Raw genomic sequence first — 24,373 nt, 5'->3', positions numbered from 1 at the left:
TTGGGCTATTTATTTTTTTTCCTTCTTCCCCCTTCAGAGGAGCAGAGTATAAGGAACAGAGGATATGATATATATCCTTTCTTGCCCTCACCTACAGGCAGGAGGCTCTGAAGTGGAGGGTAAAGACATAACAATAGGTTTGCATCCTTACAGATTTGGAGTTGAAGTAGGAGAGGCCATTGTGTTTTTCTTGAACCATCACATTTCCTGAACACCCACCTGCCTGAAGCTGCCATAAAACTTGAACTCTTGTCTTTACAGACGGTACAAGTTATGTTCAAGGGTGTGGTAGGGTAGAAACTCCACTGCACTCTCTCTTTTCTGATGGGAGAGGCGGAATTCTTCATAAAAGTACTGCTTCTGAACTTAGTGCCATCCACTTTCACCCTCTTCATCCCTTTCATCTCGTTTTGGTTAAGGATGTCGATTTTTTGTATCCCAATATGTAAGACTGTCACATATATTATGCAGTTATTGGAATTTACGGCTTAACTAATACCATTCCAAGTCTTGAAAAACCCGTCAAGCATTTGTTAACCTTTTCTTTTGAATTTACCACATAATAGTAAAGCTTCAAGTTCAAGGCAGCAGCCCATCTTTAATTCTATTAATATTACAGGAAGCAGTTCTGGAACATTATGGCCCTTTAATTACAAAAAATTAGTAACAATTAGCATGGCTGTATTTCACAAATAAGGCTGTGGTCTTTCTTATGCAAGCTGAATCGATAGTGTTCCTGTAGAATTTGGTTTGCTAAATCCACTGGAGTGGAGGGACTCGATAACTCCCTTTTAAACCTACTTTTACAATTTCCCAGCTGTCTAGTTCTCTACATTTGTCATGACAGACTAAGTTAAATTAAAAATTCCAAACCATCACCCTAGGGCAAAGCCTGATAGAAAAGTGTACAGCAATATTCTTTAAAAACAGTAACAAAATATATCCCAGCACTATGGAGAAAACAGACTGTATTTTTTCTGTGTGCATTTACCACCCTAGTCCTTTTTAATAGATGCAATTTTCATGAAATCTAATCACAAAGCACAACTCAAATGGGTGTCTCATAATATTCTTTTTTTTTTAAATAGTCTAATTCAATTGGTCACAGCAATGGAATCTCATATTCATGAAGGCATTTGTTTAGGCACAGAGGTTAGATGTCACATCTGTGATTGATAATGTTTGTTTTGTGCTCTGCTTTTCAATAACTCTTCACTTTAAGCAGCATTTTGCCTCTAAACAGGAGTGGGTGTAAGGACACTCAGCATAATGGAATGGGCCAGGTTTAATTCCCTTAATCACTTGGTCAGGGCAACAGAATTAACTGTCCACATCTGTTCCCTCCGAGTGCACATGCTTAGTTCTTCCTCTTATGCAACAAAGGAGTGCAGGGTCAGGATGCCACATCTAGCCTGGCTTTTCCTCTAAAACAGAATCCACAGAGAAAACCCAGACTGACTGTGGATCAACACAACTGATTTTGGACCACAAACTACTTGTGATGTGGCAAAACAAACTCAATTAAAAACAAATATTAACCAACACAAATAAAAATAATAAATAAATAAATGAAAGCACAGCCCAACTGAGCTTAAGAAAAAGAATTCCTACAAGGACCACAGAAGATCTACATCAAATAAATGATACCAAGATGCTGCAAAACCACTAATAAAACCCCAACAGAAATCGGTTGCTTGTTGAAGGTAGTCTTGATCAACCGCTGAAAATGGAGCTTAACTGTACTCACAATTAGGGGCTCTGTTCAGGCAAACAGATTCATACTAACCAGTTGAACCACAATGGCAAAGATGATATTCAACATCATTAGTCACATAGATAGAGAGCTCTGACTAGCTGCTCCAAGTCCAGCGGGGGTCAGATTGAAAATAAAATTTGAAAAGGTAGCATTTTATAATGGTAATTAATTCAGACGCATTAGTTTGTACTTCTGCCTCGCATGTGAAACCCTGTGTTTCTGCATTGCTGAAAGCAAGATGATGGAGGTCAATTGTTCTAAGCCCCTGGTATCCACAAAATGGTGATTACCATGGTGCTCAGTCTCAATCTGGAGCCAGTAATGAGCCACCTACACTCACCCACTTTTGACATTTGTATCAAATATGCTTGTTAAAGGATGAATGGACACAGAATATTAAGCTCAGGAAAAAATAATAATAATAATAAAAAGGAGTTAATGCTGTGAAACAAACACTGAATCACCAAAAGGGGAGGGGAGGAGTCACCAACAGCCAGGTAAGGACAGGGAACAAAACACAGTCTAACAGAGAGTGAGTGACCTTAGAGAAGGTGACAAAAACAACTAGTTTTTAGGAACAGCTGGACTATTTTCTGGGAAATTAAATAAATGATTTCTCAAGATAAAGAAAATACCCCCTCCTTTAAGACCAAGAGCTTCCCAGTAAATTCTACATCTCACCACAAAGCTGCTCCCTGTAACAGGCATCTCAAGACATACGGTATGCAAAAGGGCAGACTGTCAGGAAAGCCTGCAGGTCAGCTGACAGCAGGAAGGTGAGGGAGACCTGCCTGAAATTAGTTCATTAAGAACTGATTAAGAAGCTTTTTCCTCATTTACACCATTTGCAGAAATATTTGTGTTATTGTGTTTGGATGCTGTGACTACCTTCAGTCGGCATTTTGTCCTTTGTCTGACCTGAGCTAGGGGTGACTTCAAGATAACAGGTTAAACACAAAATAATCCTCTCTCAAAGCTGCGGCAGTCCATGAAGTGAGGCAGGAGGTAAAACACCTCCTACCTTCCTGGTTCACCGAATCACACAGTGTAATCCACAAAACCAGCAGCTGAACGTGCCTGCACAGGAGCTCCGCAGCCGGGGAGCAGGGCTGAAGCAGTCCGGCCCTGAGGCATCATGCCAGAGCCCCCGAGTTCCTCGCTGTGTTGTCACATCAGCATCAAAACCTCATCCTCCTGGTAACTGCTGCTGGATTCCACACATGCAGAACCCAAGACAACAGCACTTCAAACCTGACTGTGGACCTCTGATGTTATCACTATAGTAAATAATAAAGAAGTGCAAATGAGGATAATAATATTGCTTGTTTTACATGTAGAAGGTCAAGGAGCATGAATTAGTTACTCTCCTGTGTAGGCCACTGCTGGCTTTCTGACGGGAAAGAACAGACTACAAAGGACACTGTTTCCTCTCTCCGAGAAGCAGAGACACGTGGTGCTGTGATTCTGCCTCGTCTCTTCCACAAGCGTGCTAACAGCCAAGGAACGCGTAGGAGAAAATAATCAACTACTGTCTGGAGATAAGCAACATATTATTTCTCCAGGGAGCAAGCAGGGGAACTAGGACACAACAGCTGTTTTCAGTCACACAATTTCCGCCTTGGACTGTTCCTGCAACATACACTGCCCTACTACGGTTTGAAAGGAATAGCCCGTATTTATAAATACAGAGAGATACGTAGATATCTGTGGCTGTGTGCATGTGTGTACCTGGCTGTACTGAAAAAGTAAGAAGGAAATATTATTCCCACATACATTAATGTAAAAGTAAGGACAAAATATCCTTCCCACATACACATAGTTCTAAGTGTGCCTGCTAGAATATTTTTGTTTTAGAAAACAGATTACTTGATCATTGGGTCATGTCCTTACTGCATTTAGCAGTGTGGGGGGGAAAAAAAAAAAAAAAAGGAAAAGTACGAATGCAAATGTAAGTCGTAGAAAAAACAAGTATTTATTTGAATTTTTAAACAGTCTGGCAATTTCTCTTCTCCATTATCTACTATAATATATAGAGCACATAAAATGGAAAAATATGTTATGAATGCAAATCCACTACAAGTGAATGTGTATGGAAAGAGAATTAAGATACTAAGTAAAGTCTAAAATAATTTTTCAACTAGCACAAGTGAAAAGTAATGCCCCAAAAAGTAAACACACTTACCTAAATCTGGCTTAACAGGTAAGTCAAATCCTCTGACCTGTGTATTTTTGTACATTGATCTAAAATTCATCTAGAAAACACTAATGGTGCTTGAAATAACAGTTTTTCATAACAGACATTTTTTTGAAACTTTGGCTAAAATCTTGTGATGTGTACCTAAAAGAGTAAGTGATACATTTAATAGTATTCAGTCATCATATAATTACACACAGTGTATACAGCAACCATTTAACGATGTAGCTAAGCCAATTTAGGACAATATGCTCATCCGCTAAGCTATTACAGCTTAGAATGACGTTCTTATCCACTTTAAAGTTCAACTTACCATTAATTGTTTAACGCTAATAGAGTTCTGAATAAATACAGTCAATGAATTAGAATGCTACAGATAATTGTAATTAATGTTGCTGTGTGTAAAACTATTTTCATACACAGTAAGATAGCAAAGAAGATGGCTTTGCATTTTGCTAATGAAGTTTGAATTCTATTGCAACAAAACTACTTACCACCACCATCTTAATCCAAATAAAATTAAAAAAAAGTTCAGATAAAAATTAAGAATTAACAAATAACTTGTTTTGCAGCGGAATTATTCTTACTGCTGTTAGTGAGCTCACTAACAGCAAGTGCATCTGCACTGTAAGATTTTTCACATTTCACATACGTATATATACAAACGTATACGTATACATAAACACACAACTTCTCAATAACCCTGACTTGTATAATTTTCCAACTGCAATTTCCTGTCTGTTACTTCCCATGCCTATATTCTACCTGTTTCTTTCCAGTTTCTATATTCATCTTGAATCTCAGGGAAAACAAAAAAAAAAAAATCAAAGCCAAATAATACAAAGGATTTTCATCTTTATCCGCCTGTATCTCTTGGTTATATAATCACAGCTGTAATCTCTAGCAAATGCAAACTCAATCAGATAACACAATAATGCTGGGGAAGATCTTTCAAAGCTGTGATCTGTTGTAGAATCTAAACCGACTGTTTAAGCTTCAAAAAGTTTCCATCAAATGACCAGATGGAGATGCAATCATTCAAATCTTCTACAGCAAAGATGAGTGTGGTTATACCTTGAAATGTTAGCTTCTCAATCATTTATTTCATAAATATTGGAAAGAAAATCTGCAAGAGAAACTTTTTCTCATGTTTCTCCAAAATTATGCATGAGTCTGCACTGAGATATGCCCTCCTTGGTCAACGGAATACTTGTTTGTTTTCTGTTTTGTGGATCAAATCATTTTACATTTAGTTTGTTAAAATTAAACTGTGAAGTTTCCTTGTATACCATGAGAGCATAAGCATTTTTCTGCCTGCCAAATGTTCTGTTGACATCTGCATGTCAAGAAACATTGTGTGAGATTTTAAAAAACAGCTTACCACATCAAATATGTAAGCTTTGGTCAAGCTGTGCAATTTTACCCAAGTTTACCCAAGTTGTAAACTAATTGAATTAAAGTTGAATTGCTCTTCCTGCATTATACCACATTATCTCATCTACAGAATTAAGGGGCAGAAGACTGAGGGGAGTTCCGTATGTCTAAGACTGAAACCCTGAATATAATGGTGAGTGCTGCTGTCACCTGCTTTGTTTCTACATACCATTAACAAGTTGAAGGGAGTGAAATGTTGCCACCGAATAGTCAAATAGAATAAAATTTTATGGTACATACTGAAGTTACTTGAAAACAGTAAGGCTTATGTGAATTCGAGTCACATAAGCAAAAATATCCACCAATTAACAGTGATCTTGATCGATAAAACCAGAAGCAGCATACCTCAAATGAAGGGCTTCTAATGGATGCCTATAAAGCACAGACTATAATAGAAAACACTTTAGCATGGTATTCACAATTTCTAGCTATGGAAGGGTTGCAAACTAACAAGAACTGGTTCAGATGCAGCCTTACTTCCTTTTAGCCCACAGGCTAATACACAGCTAACACTTAGCAAAGAATGCAGGAGTGATGACTTAGCAGAAAAGAACCGAGCACTTACAAAACACGAGTAGACCCAGCCTTTACTGTTCATACAAAAACAGGCAAGTCCAATTTTCTTGTAGTGTTTTATTTAATAATGGATTTAATCCATTTTCCTCGGGTCAAAGCATTGCTGTTTTCCATATATTTAGATGCAACACCAGATGTTTGAACATCTCTTGCTATGCATTCTGAGGACTCCACATAAGGCTGCTCATTTCTATTCAGTGGTGTAGAAATCAAAGCTGACTTAAAAAATCCAATATTGCTTTCTTTAAGCATTATGAGATAGTCTCTTTGAGAACATATTTTCTGTGAACTGTGAAAGAATGAAAGAAATCCATAGTACTTGCTGTTTGAATCACACACTGCATTCATATTCCTTGTAACTACTTCTTTCTCAACTTTAACACCTTTAACCAAGGTCCTAAACCACCCACCTTTTATGACCAAGCTCCTCCAAAATTATCACAGAATCACAGAATTTCTAGGTTGGAAGAGACCTCAAGATCATCAAGTACAACCTCTGATCTAACACTAACAAGTACTCCACTAAACCATATCCCTAAGCTCTACATCTAAACGTCTTTTAAAGACCTCCAGGGATGGTGACTCCACCACTTCCCTGGGCAGCCCGTTCCAATGTCTAACAACCCTTTCGGTAAAGAAGTTCTTCCTAAGATCCAACCTAAAACTCCCCTGGTGCAACTTTAGCCCATTCCCCCTCATCCTGTCACCAGGCACGTGGGAGAACAGACCAACCCCCACCTCGCTACAGCCTCCCTTGAGGTACCTGTAGAGAGCGATAAGGTCACCCCTGAGCCTCCTCTTCTCCAGGCTGAATAAGCCCAGCTCCTTCAGCCGCTCCTCGTAGGACTTGTTCTCCAGGCCCCTCACCAGCTTCGTCGCCCTTCTCTGGACTCGCTCAAGCACCTCGATGTCCTTCTTGTAGCGAGGGGCCCAAAACTTAACACAGTACTCGAGGTGCGGCCTCACCAGAGCCGAGTACAGGGGGACGATCACCTCCCTAGCCCTGCTGGTCACACTGTTTCTTATACAGGCCAGGATGCTGTTGGCCTTCTTGGCCACCTGAGCACATTGCTGGCTCATATTCAGCCAACTATCAACCATCACTCCGAGGTCCTTCTCTGCCTGGCAGCTCTCCAACCACTCATCTCCCAGCCTGTAGCTCTGCTTGGGGTTATTGCGCCCCAGGTGCAGGACCCGGCACTTGGCCTTGTTGAACTTCATGCAGTTGACCTCGGCCCATCGGTCCAGCCTCTCCAGATCCTCCTGCAGAGCCTTCCTACCCTTGAGCAGATCAACACACGTACCTAACTTGGTGTCATCTGCAAACTTACTGAGGGTGCACTCAATGCCCTCATCCAGATCATCAATGAAGATATTGAAGAGGACCGGCCCCAGCACCGAGCCCTGGGGAACGCCACTAGTGACCGGCCTCCAACTGGATTTGACTCCATTTACCACAACTCTTTGGGCCCGGCTATCCAGCCAGTTTCTAACCCAACGAAGCGTGCGCCAGTCCAAGCCAGGAGCAGCCAGTTTCTTGAGGAGAACACTGTGGGAAACGGTGTCAAAAGCCTTGCTGAAGTCAAGGTAGACCACATGGTAAGCACCACGTTATGTGCTTACCATGCAGAGTTTAGATGGTACCTGCAACTGGCTAAGATAAAGAAACACCAAATTTTCTTCAGACCTGTCAAAAGACGTTAGTGCAGGTGTAGTTAGAGTTCTAAGTCCATGTTCGGTATTTGCTACATATACCAAATCCTTTGGGAGAGAGAAACCATAGCTAACTGGAAACTTGCATGTTCAGTTGTGGAAGGGTATGAGACTGCAGCTAACTGGGCGTTAGTATTTCAATTATAAGAACATGCAATAAATTAAAAGCCCACTCCCCAAAAATACGACAGTCAGAGTAATAGAATAAACCTCACTTCACCATAGCACAGACCTGGGAAAAGCCCAGAATTCAAAGTGACAGTAGATTGAGATCAAGTCTGAAAGTTGATAAACTGTTCAGGAAAGGTCTGTGACAACAGACTTTGGTTTTGCTTTGGCTTAACACGTTCATCCAGAATTCTTCCTATGTCTGATCTGTAATATGTTAAGAGCATATCTAACCATCGTGTGTACTCTCTGCACTGACTGTTGTCAAAAGACAAGGTACCCACGTCCAGACAGATAGAAATATCAGAAACAGAAAGGCCATTGCATTTGCTCATGTTCTGTCAGCTTGTCACAGATTACAAGATGAAAAATTTATTCCCAGGTATTAGGAACCTGCTCTTAATTTCTCATATAGGATACCCTACCAATAAAATTATGATGGACAGAACTACTGCCATCAAGCGAGAGGAGAAAACAGATCAGCCCGATAACAAGGCTGAGAATTCCTACACTTCTGATTCAGCATAATCCATTCACTTCATACTTCACATCACGGATCCATTAGAGGGCTAGATCCCCAGCTGCAGCATGACAGCCTTATGACAGGCATGTATTAGTAAGGTAGCAGAAACCAAAGTAACACGAATCGTGCTGTTGCACAGAACTAAACAAAGCAGTTCTGCACCACCAGTGCGGGGCTCGTGCTGCACTAGCAGAAGGTACTACACAAGGACATTGTGCTATGCAGTTGGGCTTCTACATGCCTTGGTTGTTAGGAAGCAGTATGAACTACGTCTTAACAGACAAAAGCTCTGGAATCTTTTGCATCACAGTGAAGAAAATCCTAGAGATTAGGACCACCATTCAGAGCCAGCAGTCCCATTACCTCCGCACTCTCACCTGCACTCCTGCCATTCTGCCTGGCCCCAGGAATTAAACACACCTTGCATCAGCTATGAATTCATAACCTTCTGTGCAGCAGCTAGGCAATATACTAACTCCCTCTTTAACATCTTACCTCAGAAAGCTCCATGAGCACGACACAGAGCTATTAACACAACAGCTATTCCTTTCCAAACAAGATGCTAGATAACTTCGGTATTACCCACAACATACCCAAGGATTTAACAGTCATTGCCAAAAATAATCACTACATTGAAGGTATATGAGAAATCTCTTAGAATAGGTTTTGCCCAAAAAATGCATACTGTGAGAGTATAACAGAGAAGAAAATTAATAAGGCATTTTTTTAATAGAAAATGAGAAAGTAATAAAGCTTTAAGAGTCATTCTTTTCTCTGAAATAGTAAATTTAAGACCTGCAGTCCCTATCATGTATGTATTTGCCTAGTTCTGTTACAACAGTTAAATGCAGCCTAACGAGGTTTACAGATTTTCTTCACAGCAGTTCTAACCTGCTTTACTTTTTTAAAAAATGAAATATTAAATAATACGCATTTGTAGTAAAATCATGCATTTTACTGTACTTTGTACTGCATTTTTTTTTTAATGATTATTATTATGGAAATAATACATAATCCCCTTCTCCAGTATGCTGAATGGAAAAGAATTTTTCAGATCAGTCATAGAAGCTTCTTAATATCTCATGAGGATTAGAATGTCAAAAATAAATAATAATAAAAAAAACTACCCGCATTTCTTTCCAATTTACAAACATAGATCCTAAAATGGTCTGAAAAAGTTCAGATACAATATGAATTACTTAATTCAATAATAATTCTCTAAGTTAAATACCTCCTGTTAACAAAAATTTGTTTCAGACTTTATCCTAGATCTTCACGGAACAAGTAAATCACATATTTAACTCCCCATACTTAATTTTTGAAGGAAACAGTATGTATACATGTATATCCTTCCAAAAGGTAAACCAAGTTATTTCAAGACAGGAACAAAGTAACAGCCTATATGGTGTTGTGCATTCTCCAAAGTAGATTCTGAGCAGCAAGGATTTCATGTGAGACTGTCTGCTGAGCCTTAACTTGAACTATTCATTTATAGTCTTACCTTCACTTTAAATTACTGACACACAGCAATAGGCAGCTTCACTTTTTCTTTCAATACCCATCATTTTAGACTTTTTTTTTTTTAAAAAAAAACTTTTATTCTGTGTTTACTTTCTACCACTCAAGGAAATAATCAGTTATCTAATGCTTAATAGATTAATGCTGCTAGCATAACTAGGTCATAATACAAATCAGTATGCTGTACAAAAAGTGTACTTTGCAGGTAGCTAATGGAAATTCACTTAAGTATACTACAGGAGTATCACTAGCTGAGGACACATAGGTGAATGATTCACAAATGCAAATGAGAAAAAATAATCTACAAAAAGTAAACATATTTGGGTTTTAGCCACAATTTAGCAATTTGTTACAAGATGTTCCAAGACAAGACACATTCCTTCCATTGCCCTTGTAAAGGCATGTGAACCCCGTAGCAGATAAGCTCCATCCACTACCACAGATCAACGCCAAAGCTGCACCTCAGAGAACATCCAATGCTCCAACAGCTAATGCTACTGCAAAACAAGCCAACTCCAAACTTACAAAATCAAACTTTTACACAAAAGTTAGGTATTTTTGCATCACTAAGTTCTTGATTTAGTCATCTACGGTAAAGACAAAGTTGAAAATATAGATTAGGTCTAGAGTAATGAGTTCCCTCTGCAACATGCCATTGCGTTGTCTATGATGGCTATTGAACCACCAAGTACAAGTTAAACAGCAAAATGAGACTTCACACAGTCCTGCTTTACCTGTCAGGCTCAAGAACACCATCTCACCTACAGTGTCTGAAAACTGAACTGGGCTTTGACATTATACATCAAGTTAAACAGCAACAATTCTCTTCTGAAGGAGCCTAACAGACTAGGTCTGTTCTTCCAACAAATTTACTAAGATATGCCTAACGATCATAGCTCTACCACTGGTGGTGAGAGAGCCTGTTTAACAAAACCTGAATAAATACTGCCACATTTGACAGATTTTAAAGCTAACGATTCAGCAGCCATTTGCTATCTGACCTTCATTAGAATTTTTTTCGTTATCATGTTGCAAAATCTATTACATTACTGACTAAAGCTATTAGTCACTAGGAAGCCACAACCATGTTCCCCAAACTGGAGAATCATCATTACCATTAATTTCAAAGGAGAGCATTAAAAGAGAAATATTGAATATTTTACCCACTAATTCCACTGCAAATTATATTATAAAAGCAGACAGGAAGGTTATGCCAGCCTGGATGATCAGTTATTTTTTCTGAGCCCTTTTGTTTTCCAGGGAAAGCCTGAATAGTACCTAGGGCATTGGGGGATACCTCGATGCAACTCGGAGCTCCAGGTGGCTGCAGAGGGCACCTGTTTCCACATGTAAAAATCTCGGTACTGATGCAGTACAGGGAAACAAGGGAGAGGCAGGGCATTCCCTCACAAGGCTATTACAGCTTAAATTTTTTATCTTACTCCATTTCATATACATTTTAGAGACTATCATGAAGACTTTGCTCCTACTCACATGATTTCTTTATGATCTAAAGCATGATCTACTTCTCTGTACTTTTATTTCACATCAGGATCATTTACCAAAAAAGAATGCTTTCATTTTCTTTACAAGGTATTTGATGTGGTCTCATTACCTATTCAGGTAATACTGCTATACCTAGGATACACAATGCCAGATCAATTGCCTGGAATATGCAAATAGTTATTAGTGCAAAATTTCAACTGCAGAGCTAGAAGGTTGCTATAGCACTCAGAGAACAGCTCAGCGAAAAAGCTGTCTTATGATCTTAGCCTCCTTCCATAAAGGGGAAAACAGTTAATATCCTTAACAGGGAAAAACAGTTGAACAAAAAACACAATAGCCCCACCTTGTAATCACAATGTTTATTGTATGCAAGTTCCAAAACCCTAAATGTGCATGCATGCACAACAACATATCTATATACACAAACTCCACCCCAAATAGCACTTGAACTGCTAAAAAAGGTCTGGTTTTACCAGTCTCACCCAAGTTTTCAGTTGTCCTAACTCAAAATAACAGGCAAGTAACTTCAAAAATACGTTAAATTTCTATGATATGTAGTCAGATTTTTTTTTTTTTAAAAAAAAGGGGGGGGGGGAGAGGGGTTGTGATAGAACTACGTTCAGATGCATCTATTTCCATTAGTAAGTGCTAGCCCAGTACTTTGTAGGACAACCCAGCCAGGAGAAATGCCCATAAAGAAATTCACTAGTTTGTCCCCTAACTGCAAGTCAGTATCAATGGCAACTCTATCAGTGAAGGCAGATGCTTGTCTAGTCTGTTCTGTAACAACAGTCATGGTGAGGATTTCACAGCCTCCTCAGATACAATATTTCAGTCCTTGACTACTGTTATCATTTGAAACAGTGTTTGTTGTTGTTGTTTGTTTGTTTGTTTTTTCCCTCTAATTTCTAACCTCAGTCTCACTTGATGAAACTGATCCAAGCCCCAAGGAAGTCCTAAATGAGAGCGGGGTTGTGCAAGGTGCATATGAAGCTGTGGCAACTGTTGAAAAGAACAACCAATCTTTCTGGGCTGGAATTCCTGCCTGGCGATGAGAAGTTCTGAGGAGGAAAAGCCCTTTTGAAAAAAAAAAAAAAAAAAAAAAAAAAAAAAAAAAAAAACTCAAACCTAATACAATTAGAATTTAAAGCTTGTTGAAGAGCTAGCTAGCAACTGGGGAGCTCAGTTAATTTGTATATGGCTACATTTTGCATGCAGTTACCATGACTTTGCCTCTGTATGGCATGGCACTATAAAGAGAAGACAACATTGTCCTGGAAGCAAGCTTTAACTGTAACACACGCACACAAAATGTGGAGGGTGAAAAAAAGGAACAAACAATCAAACACACAAAACAAAACCACAAGTCTGTCTCCACTAACAAAGAAGCTATTCTCTGCTAATAAAACTGTGCAAATTCATCTTGCAAGTTCTTGAATAACATATATACAACAGACATAGAGAATTCCATCAATAAATTGAAAAACAACAACAACAAAAAACCTCCAAGATACAGCATATTCAGATTTCCCAATGATAAGCTTCCCATGGAGACACTGCATTCTGTGTCCTGTTTTCTTGAAACATGATTAAGGGATTGAGTCATATGAGAACACTGAAATAGTCCTTGCCAGGTTTGTTTCAGGCATAAGAGCAGCTCCTGGTATTCCAAAGCTTCAGCTTTAGCCAACACAGAACTTTAGAGGTGGTGAGGAAGTAGAAACCAAGAAGACATTGAGCATGCCATCCAGATTTTAGTGCTCCTACCCAACTAGAAGCAGACGTGCTTCCGCATTACACCACTGGTCACCCTGACGTGCATCTACCCCACTTACCGCTTCTCAGAGGTTTTTAGTCGTGCAGGATTTTAAAGAGAATTGCGGAACTGGGCGCTCATTATTCTACTGAACCTGAGCCTGAGTAATTGAAAGAAGAATATGGTCCCATCATGTGCTAAAAGGAATCGGTAGGCAGGTCACCTAGCTTCCACATAGTTCTAACATAATATAGCTATTTTAGTTATTTTAGAAGACTCCTGACCATGGTCAGAGTAATCACAAAGGGAAAAGATAGCTTCTATAATAAAGCTGTTTATCTGAAATTAAAAATTGGATTAATTTTTTCCCCTCCTACACTACTAGAACCTCATCCAACTTCTATCACCTTCCAAAACACTTTCTAATTGAAACATTTTCATTAAAAAAAAAAAAAAAAAAAAAAAAACAGCATAAGGTGCACAATTAGCAAACCTAAAGACAAGCATCCTTCCACAAAATTGATACATTTCAGGGAGTAAATTCGATTCACAAACAAATATACAACAGCAGATCAGGAAGGAAAGCACAGTTGTTAAACTGAGTGGGTGAAGACTAACCAGCAGATTTTTGTCCACTGCTAAGAGGCAACAGACCTGGATCCTAATCTACAGGACCATAACAGCCCTTTTTCTAAGTGGAGAATAAACCCATTTTTCAGTGCATTAACTAATTCTGCATCTTTGCTTTCCTTCTTTAAAAAGAAAAAAAAAAAAAAAAAGTGTGCTTTCTATGTTACATAAAGCTATTACAGTTTTACTGTGTGAGCAAACAGGTATGTTAAATAACTGCTAAGTAGAGAAGATGAATAATAGCTCTACGGACTTCCACAGTAATCGAAGTGGAAATAAACATTCATTTATAACATTGTGCTTTTACCTATAATCTACCAGTAATAGGCTCAAACAAGATTCCATACACAATGGAAGAAATGGCAGCAAGTATTCATACAACTTCTGACAACAAGATAATTAGTCGACAACAAACATTAAACTAGACCTGCAAAACTTCCCATCAACGTCATGTCTGAGGAGAGTGGGGCAGGGAAGAAAGGTGGAGAGGAGAAACAAGAGTACCATCCAGCCAAGGAGATTCCTTTCAGGGTCACAGCATAAACTTGATAAATTAATCAGCCAACACAGAAAGCATTATTTTAAACAATACAGTGTTGCTTACCATGACTTCTAACATGGATGAACCTGTTCTTAATAAATCCAGGGATTTATAAATCAAAATGCTCATGGTCTGAGTGAACTAAGTCACATCACCCTTGGCTCAAGGAGCTTGCAATGCGGCTGTACCATCAGTAAGCTTACAGCAGGCAAGTGAGGTGAGAAGACCACAGCAAGGAAAAAATCTTGATCTACACTACACTTACTGGGCCCAGAAAACAAAGCACAGTGGCCATACTTCTTCCAGCCTGCCATACTTGCAAGTTGGATTTTTTTTTTTTTTCCAAGCAAGACAAGTCATAGAGTAACACACAGCTGCTCTTCTACTACCACAAGAGTCCATGGTTTTCCTTTAATTTGCACCGCCTGGTATGGCGGTATACAGCAATCTTAATCCAAGTAGTAAGTATTACTGCTTTAACCTCCATCATTGCTCGTGCAATGTGTGCTGCCAGAAAAAAAGTAGCTTGCATAAGCAAGGTTTGGTCACTGTAATCATTGAGACATCCATTAACTTCAGCTGCCACAAATTCCAGCTTATATATACGTGTTTGTTGCTGCTTATTTGGAAAAGCAAACTTGTTAGCTATAAATGATAGTGGGCCATAATACTAGCACAGCAGAACCTAAGTACTAAACAGCACTTCATTAGCAAAATTAAAGTGACATCTAATCATCTTTTAAGTTTCCTTCTTTAAAAGGCATCAATTAATTTAAACTGCAAATGGATGACAGTGGGAAATCATGTTCTAGCAGAGCTTGCCTTAAGCAGGTGATCCTTCCTCACACACAGGCATCTGAAGACCAACCGGACAGTAATGACTGTTTATGGGATCAGATCATGAAATTCAGACCTAGCTATTCCAGGCTTTACTGCCTTCCTATCTTTGCAAATTTGAAGAAAATCCCGCTCTACAATTCCTAGGGATAAGTTATTTGTTTTCTTGGAAACTGACTCAAGATTTTTTAAAATACTGACCAGGTTTCAGCTTTACTGGGGCTAATCCAGTCTAAGTACGCACAGGATTTACATCACTTTCTCCTAGGGGTCAGGTGATCTTCAATATTCAGAAGCAGTCAGGTATCTAGGGCTTGATGGAAAACCTTTGGCAAACAAAGGCATTATACAGCAGCAACCATGACAGCTTTCAAGGAGTTCTAAACCCCACACCTCATATCACTTCTCCTCCATAGAAAAGAAGGAATTAATAAGTATTGTCGTTGTCTCCTTTGAATGGCACCAGAGGGAAAAAGGGAATCACCATCCACGTTGGAAGTATCAACAGCATCTGAGTTCTGACCTCCCCCAAGAAGACTGCTGAGGCGATGAGGATGTTCTCCCTACAGTTCTCACTACCCCTTGTGCAAAGAGGAAGGGCCATCTAGAAGCTGGTCTTAAGCCAACTGGGGTACATTTATAACTTTTCACCTCATAACATAAGCTAACATCAAGATCTCCAGAACTGGCAGTGTATAAACACCCCAGTACTTACCCAGCCAATGGAAGTGATAGGTAGAGAAAGAGCATGAGGAAATGCTTAAGCTACTCTGTAAAAGAGCGATCTATTAATGGCTTGTATTTCAGACCTTTTGAGAAACACAGGGGGAAGTGATTACTGCTCCTTTAAAGGAACAATGCAGGAAAAAGAAAGGCAATATAAGCCTGGAGGTAGCTGACAGAGAATGCCAGCTGAACTAGAGGAACCTATGGAGGCCCCTAGGACTGCTGGAAAGATGGAAGAAGAGTTACAGTTAGGTAATTACAGCTTCAGCTGAAGAATAAATACTCCACAGGCAATCCACGGGTTCTTCTCACCTCTCACCACTTCTCTCCAGCAGTGACAGCTGCTTGTGAAAGTGAAAGGGAAGGGCTCTCTAATTCAACTCATTAGCTGATAATCCTCACTGGTGGTGCAACATGGAACACAGTATCAGGAGGAGCTGCCAGCCCCTCTGTCACCCCCAGGGGCTCACCTTTAGAACAGAAATGGAGCCAAGGGCCCCAAATACCAGTCTGAAAGAGAAAATACACATCCCACAGCAGCTGAGGCGATATTCAGGTCACTTTTTTCTGCACTTGTCTCCTCCTCCCTCCTCTTCATGCCCCAAAGGGGGAGAGATGGCTGTTGTGTAGCCAGGCTCCTGCTGCAGGAGGTGGCACCTTTCTCCAAAGTGATCCCAGAAACAGGAGGAAGAGAATGCTGACAGTCATCTACCATGAATTCACTACCGCAGCTTTTTTTCATGACAGTAAGCTCAGTTACAAACAGAAAGCATGCTGGTTATCAATGTCATGATCTGAAAGAGACTATTTCTCTCCTTTGCCCATCCAAGATGAAACAAAGTACCATGAAGAGATTTCTACCTTCCGGTGGGCCTATTTTAGAAGGAATACTGAAATAATTGTGACTTTGATTCCCTAAAAAAGTACTTGAGCGAATTCTGATGCACAGTGAATCACATGGTCCTGAACGTTTGCATGGTCCTGAATGTTTACACAGTTTTCTGCTAAGATATGCTCTGTGCAGTTTCACTGACATCATTTCTGAGCCCCAAGTACGTTCCACAGAAAGAAAGAGATGACAACGTTGTGGATTTCAGTCTGCATCCCTTAGCAAGTAGAAAAGCTGAAAGAAAGGCAACCATACAGCTTATTCTATATTCTGCAGCAGGGGCCACTGGTGTCAGCTAAGATTTGCGCTGGAGTATTATGTACTTGGGTAGCGGTTAACCGAGTTGTGACCTCCAAACTCAGCACTGCACTGGAGACTCTCAGGCTGCTCTGTGCCCACAACAAGGAGCTGGAGGGAAAGGAAGAAGACTTATGTTAGTCTGTGCTGGGAGACCACTAAAGCCAGCTCACTCCCAGCAAAAAAATCTTTAGTTCCTATTGTGACCTATCTTATACAAAAATCCTAGTTACTTTGATGCTTTTTAGATTACTAATAATCTACCTTACTGTTTACTTCTCATACATATTGTTTGGAAAGAGTAAATATACACCATTTATGTCAGGTGCCTTACCTAAAATTCCTAGATTCAGGTTTCTTTTTCCCAAGGATTTTCAACAGACACAGATGCACGATCAAGTCCAGAGGGACATTAAGAACCAATCATAAAGGCAGAAGGCCTACAGGAAATTTTGAGCATCTTATGTGTACCCACTCATCTCTACACAGTCAACTTTCTTCAAAAATCTGGTCTCTAGTGCTTTGTTTCCAACTTCCCTGAACAGCTTTCCAGTGTTCCTTAGCCGATATTTAGGCCATGCTACCCTAACAGAAGTAACTGATCAAACCCATGCGCCACACACATCATCTGTATCCTAACTGCTGGCAGACCTTCACGTGTCACGTGAATGCTAACTAATTTGTATTTTAGGTAGCTGTACATGTGTAATACAAAAACCCAGACAAATCAAACTGTTCTGGGATTATTAAAGTTAGAGATCCCATTTTTATGGTACCAGTGTGTTTACTTACAGGAATACTTACAACTATCATGTTTCAACACACTAAAATATTTAGACAAATCATGGTTTATATTAGAAATTTCCCCATGACTGGGAGCAATCTGCCCAAACCATTATTTTCCCTTTGTGATTCAGTAACAATGCCTTTGATTTTGGTGCCCAGTCAGCTATATTGAAGTGGAAGAGAAAACGATTTCCCCATCCCTGTATGGACTTACATTTTTTTCAGGTTTTCATGCAACACTAGTGTACCATCTCTCCATCGTGAAAAATACTGGCAATTATAAAAAACATTTTTTATGTCAAAACTATGTGGAAAAAAAGTTACAAAAATACCTAGAAAAGAAAACACCCCCGAAGAGAAAATTCTGCATTACTGACCATACCCTTGCCAACTCCAGACGGGCAATGATTTTCTGGATGGCCCTAAGCAAAAAAAAAAAAAAAAAAAAAAAAAAAAAGATGCACCAAGAACCTGCATACACATACACTTAAACCTGCACTCTGTGTAAATATGAACTAACATGAGAAATTATTTTCTCTAAAAGCCTAATTATTCAGTAATGGTGCTCACCAAGGGAGGTATCTACAGATGACAGCAGGACTAAGCAAACAGCATGCACTGATGGACACCTTTAATGAAATTTGGTTTGGATTTTTTTTATGTTCAGTATACTTACATTAAACTGCATAGCACTTGTTATAATTTGGTTCAAAAATTAATTTAACGTAGCAAGCATGAAATGCTTAATATTCCTTTCTAGAAAGTACACAGTTTATTTACCATAATGCATTTAATATTTACGAATGCTACTTTATTTCAATTGCTGCAAAGCCAATGCCTAATTTTTCCCCCAGATTCTGATTCCAATATAGCATTTCCTAGTACATTGGCAAGGTACATGCAGCAAGTAGAGCGAGCTTTATTTTCAAGATAAAGAATCTTTTCTCTAGTGTCACTATTATATTTCATCATTAAGTATTCTGCCTTTCTAAATACCTGATATTTTTTTGCTTGAAAAAGGTATTTACTACCTTTTTAGCATGTTATACAATGTTGAAGCACACGATTGTGATAACTCTTATTTCCGAGTAGATAGCTGTATTTTAAAGAGAGATTAGAAAAGCCACTAGACAATCTATACTTGCAAAACGATTTGGAAAAATCTGTTACTTGTATTTAATATAATATGTTATGTTTTACTATTTTTACGTGTGTTTACACATAAACCCTATCCTACTACGGAACGATGACTTCAGAACAGAATTCCTGTAGTTTCCATGCATTTATGCATGCCTTTTTAAACTTCAAATTTCCATGATATAGTTTACATGTAGTACAGTATAGACCGTTCAAAAACACAATTCAAACAGCACCAACACTCTTTAACTTCTTCAGTTTAGGAAAAATGACCTTCCTAAGCATTTTTCCCAATAAGTAAATAGAGATTCTTAACCATAGAAGCACACACATGCTATGGGTAGCTGTTTGCCCTGCTACCCATGCGCTGCGATGTCCAGCACAGCTTGTGGTCTCCAGGTGCTGTGCTACATCCTGGCAGGCCTCACCTCATACCTGCACTAGAAGCTTCTCTGGGTCTCACAGGCTCTGATTCAAAAAACAAACACTAGCTGATGTCCCTGGACCCACAGAAGCCTCGCATGAGCACAGATAAGCAGGAGAGGACGGTTCTGTACTTATCCCTTGCATGCCTACCGCTTCCCCCAAGAAGAAGCACACCAGCAGAAGCCCGGGCACCACTCCTCACGTGTGCAGCTGCAATACCCAGGTGGTCAGCCGCAGGTACAGCACTGGCTTTCAGCCGCTGCCTCTCACCTACTGACGATGGTCCTTGTGGACCATCCACAAGGATTTTACATACAGGTGGTGTTTCCTTACTTTTAAGAAGTCTTTCACAGATATGTTCGTTAACTATTCTGATAGGCTTGCATATGCCTGCAAATGATCCCTCATGCTTTCCTTGCCTGTGTGGTCTGAAAAACAACAGATAAATCTGGAGACTTCAGATGAGTTGAAAGCACTGAAAGGGAGCTACAATATACCTGAAGCTCACACAAAAATCCTCCAAGAGCAACTGCTGTTGCATTCTAGACAATTTTAATATACATTTGTAAATCTAAAGTGTTACAGTTTCTGTTTTGGCTAACTGTACGCATTTATATACCAAAGAAGTCCCTGAAGAACAAAACTGTAATGAAGAATATTACCCAGAAACAAAAAGGGTGATACCTTGTTCTTAATTTCCCCATACCACCTGGCCGGCATTCATAGATTAAAATGAGAAGACAAAGACACAAACACAACACAAACTGAAGAATTCACCCCAAAGCCAAAATCCCCTGCCTCATTGCAACTTTGCTTTCTGGTAATAAGACAACAAAATACACATTCTACAAAGCCTGCTTCTGACTTAAAGACATGTGACTTAAGATCAGTTTTTTTCTAAACTATTACCCCAGAACATGTCTTAATACTGCCACTGGCGTAAAGCAGTGGGTGCATCCCATATCTACTCGCAACCTGCTCAGCTAACCCTAAATTTAAAATCCAATGTTGCGCGGCTTGTTGCTCAAAGCTTATAATTACATCCCTATATGGAAGACTACTAGGTTATTAATGCTCCTCAGTAAACATCAAAGGAGACAATTTATTACTATTTGGCACTGAATGTCAATCAATTCAACCAAAAAGAACCTATTTTAAAAGATGATAATAAAAAATTAGTAATATCTAAGCTTAATATGCTTCCTGCTTATCCGTAAAGTCCATTTGATAATACGGAGTTAGTCAGCTAGGTGGATTTAAAACAATGCATTTGGAAGTTGAACAGCATTATGAGATCCCAGTGCAGACCAATAATTGTGAAGCAAAATTCAGCTAACAGAGGATGCCCCAGTGCATCTTTTAAATCCGTATGTGGATTAGGTGAGACTTTATAGCAGAAAACATTTTACTTTAGAATACCTTGCTGTAGCAGCTCAGCTAAATGAAACCTGTGACTCTGAATAAGGATCAGAACACGGGGTTCTTTAAGGCTACGGGAACTACCAGGACACAAATTTGGTCCGTTCTGTGGCTGGAGCAGTCAGACGAAGGCAGAGTCATTTCATACCCTACCTCCTACATAAAGTACAAGCACAGAGTACACGGGCTGTTCTGTGCGGTAAGAAATGAGCGAGATGAGTCACTCGCTACCAGTTGGTGAGAAGTCTCTGGATGTGACACCACGGGTCATAACGTATGGACCAGTCCTCCATATGTTTAGTATCATCAAAATTACCTTTGCTATTGTAGCACTAAAAGCACAACGTGAAATCATTCTTCAAAATAAAGACCTTGTGAAATTGTAAGTAAAATACTGTTTAAAAACCTGGGGGAAAAAAAAAATGCCATTTTCATTACATACTGACCTGCTGAAAACACAAGTCAGGACTAAAACATCTCTGATCAGTTTAGTAGAAATTGATTTAATTTATATTCTAAAGATGTATTTACTTCTATGCACGCTATGGGTTAAAAAAGAAAAAGCAAAAACCAGACTTTTTAGAAGTACCTATTTATATAATAATTTTCTTTTATTGAAACTACCATTCCAATAAATGTTTGGTCTTATCTTTAAGCACGGACTTTAGTGGTGCTGCTCCTATGTGTGCCTTGTGCCAAAAACATTAAGGATTGATGGATTAAATTCACAGTAAACGGCAAACAAACACAAAACAGCTTTTCAAACATCGGTATATTGACTTGAGTGGTCTAACGGTGGCTTGAGCTTTGTCTCCATTTAATATGACCTTCAGTTTAGTTTGACCTCTCAGGCAAGAAAGTCTAGACATTGACCTTGATTGAACTGAATGAATATTTTCCCTTTTCTATGCCGTTCTAAGTAATTTTAGGCACAAGATCATTGATCCATCTTACACCATTACTTACTCTAACAGTAATATTCTGCACAAGAAATATTCTTTACTGCAGAAACCAAAATGACAGTATTCGACGGGACTATGCCAGAACCATGACCATAACATATCACAAGATGATATATGTTGCTGTTTTTCCCAGAAATAAAAATGTTCTTTAAAAAGGCACAGAAACTTGACTAAAAGCCCCCTCAAATCAATGTTCCTACTGCTATTAATCTGTGTGACCTAACAAGAGCAAGTACCTCCCGTTTTCTCAAGCAGCTCTTTGACTTTTAGTGCAAAATATTGAAAATACAGTTCAACTTAAATAAAGGAAAAACATCACTAGTGATGTTCATGTGTTAATTTTTCCCAAGCTACATAAACAGTTGAAATCTTAGTGACACAGAAGCATGATAATTTTACTTTCATTAGCCACATTAGAAATAAGCACCCAGAGAATTTAAAGATTATGGCTTTCATATGAGCAGTATTAAGTAAGAAATGTTTTAAAATAAGCAGAATAAAAATTCAAACAGATGATCCAGATCAAAACTTCTTTTATTATTATTTGAATAATATGCTGAACATGTGATAACATTTGAAAAAAATACTGCCGTGAGTTCCGTTGCCAGGACAGTAAGAAGCCACAGCTAAAAAAGTTTTTCTCTCAAACTGATTTAAAGCCCAGAACTCCCAGCCAGCTTCCTGCATACATGACCATGTAAATCCACGCAAGATATGAATACTTCTCATTTATTACTCAGAGACCAGAAAGATCAACATAAGGGCCAAGCTAAATTCATCTTTAACCTGGTTAGTGATTTGCCAATACACAGGAAAATAATGCCCAAGTGCATTGTTTGCACACATTTTAAACCTTGCCAATGCAAGAAATACCGTCTACCTTCAGACCGCCAGCCCCCTGTAAAAATCCACTTTCCATGGCCCTTTACATAAGCCCCTTGCAAAACACCTGCCATCATGAGACACAGCAGAGATTCACCCTCCTGTCACATCGGGATAAACTGAATTCTAATACAAACATCTTGATGAGAGAATCACCTCTGCCTGCATTCTTCTTAAGTTTGAAGGGAAACTTTCAGACCACACAACCAAGGTGAACTATTACGCTTGCATGCAGTAACCTCATTAACAGGTGCTACCACTTCTTCGCCAACTCTGCCCATAACATGCAAGGACCGTGCTTCGGAGCCGCACGAGATGCCAGACAGCATGCCATGAAGTGCTCTAGGAGGCTGTTAGATAACTACACATGCTTATTGACAGCTGGTATTCCGTACTGGTTCAGGCAAGCCTTATTTCCTCAGATTGCTGCATTACTGCTACTTCTAGGCTTCACTTCTTGAAAACGCACGCGTTTTGAATTTCCTGGATCTCACACGCTATTTCTCCTACACAACTAAACCTGCGATCACCACAAATCCTTAAATTCCACGCTCCCGCACTTCAGTTCCGCTACTATACCTGCGTGCTCCGCGTCAGCGAGGTTTGGTCCATCTCCACAAGGACAAAGCAAACATCTCACCCCAGACACACACGCCCGGGCTGCAGGCAGGCAGACAATGCCCGGCTCAGCGCCCCGAGCAGGACGGCTCGCTCAGCGCGGCGCGGGCAGCACCGCGGCAAGGCGAAGCCGCCCGCGGCGGACAGAGGCGCGTTTACACGGGGCCATCCTAACAAGTGTTGCGGGGAGGGACGGGGACAGGGAGGGAGCCGCGGCGAGCAGCGGAGCTCCGCTGGCAGCCACGCAGGTGCCTCGCTGGGATCTCCCCGGGGTGCGGGGTCGGTGCCGGGCTCGGCCCCTCGGCAGGCGGCTGCCTGCCGCCGTCCTTCGCTGCCAGCCCGCGGCACTGATGCAAAGCTGCGGTTTGGGTGGGTTTTGTTGGTTGTTTTTTTTTTTTTCTTTTCCTTTTTTTTTTTTTTTTTAAAAAAAAATCCCTTTCGGAATACAAATGCACGGCGGCTAGAGCAGCGCTGGGGGCTGAGGCAGAGCCGTGCGTGCTCCGAGCACGGGTGAAGGGGGGGAAATAACGGCGCGGGTGGGGGGGGGGGGGGGGGACGACAGCGCCAGGAGGTGGCGAGCCGGCTGCCGGGAGCACCGCGGAGCGGGGTGAGCGCTCGGCGGCGGCCCAGGAGGGCGAGGAAAGAGCCGGGAGCAGCGGCAGCAGCAGCCCCGGGTGCCCCCGGGCAGCGCCGCGGGGAGGGAGCGGGGGAGAGCGAGCGAGAAGCGGGGAACGGAGCATTACCGGCGGCAGGAGGAGCAGCCCGAGAGCCTCGCAGCGTCGCTGGGAGAGAACTTCGCGCCGGTGCGGCGGATTCCTTCACTGCCGAGGGACACCCCCCGCCTGCTCTGCCTTCCCTTCCCTCCTTCCCTCCCCTCCCGTCCCGTCCCTCCCCCGAGGAGCGGCGCAGCGGCAGCAGCCCCAGCCCCAGCCGCCGCCCCCCGGCTCAGCGCGGAGGAGCCGCGGCGGAGGGCGGGAGCGCGCCCCCCGTCAGCCCGTCCGCCCGCCGCCCCCCTCAGCTCCCCTCAGCCGCCGCCGGCCGCGCTGTGCCCGCAGCCCCGCCGGCCGCACGCGCCGCGG

At 40.8% G+C, this 24,373-nt stretch overlaps 1 protein-coding gene across 6 annotated transcripts in view; it reads right to left on the bottom strand.

The window, feature by feature from the left end:
- Positions 1–24,373, bottom strand: part of TENM2 (teneurin transmembrane protein 2) — an 823,338-nt gene that overhangs the window by 653,343 nt on the left and 145,622 nt on the right. Inside the window, exon 1 of one of the 6 annotated variants that reach the window (XM_035338972.1) lies at positions 24,038–24,212. The exons of the other annotated variants lie outside the window; for them this stretch is intronic. The gene's annotated coding sequence lies outside the window, so the exon portion shown is untranslated. Of the gene's footprint in view, positions 1–24,037; positions 24,213–24,373 lie in introns of those variants that run through there. 6 annotated transcript variants of the gene reach the window in all.

The sequence above is a fragment of the Oxyura jamaicensis genome, chromosome 13 (genome assembly GCF_011077185.1).
Source record: "Oxyura jamaicensis isolate SHBP4307 breed ruddy duck chromosome 13, BPBGC_Ojam_1.0, whole genome shotgun sequence".
In the NCBI taxonomy this organism is placed as follows: domain Eukaryota; kingdom Metazoa; phylum Chordata; class Aves; order Anseriformes; family Anatidae; genus Oxyura; species Oxyura jamaicensis.
This window is presented reverse-complemented; position numbering and strand designations above follow the sequence as displayed.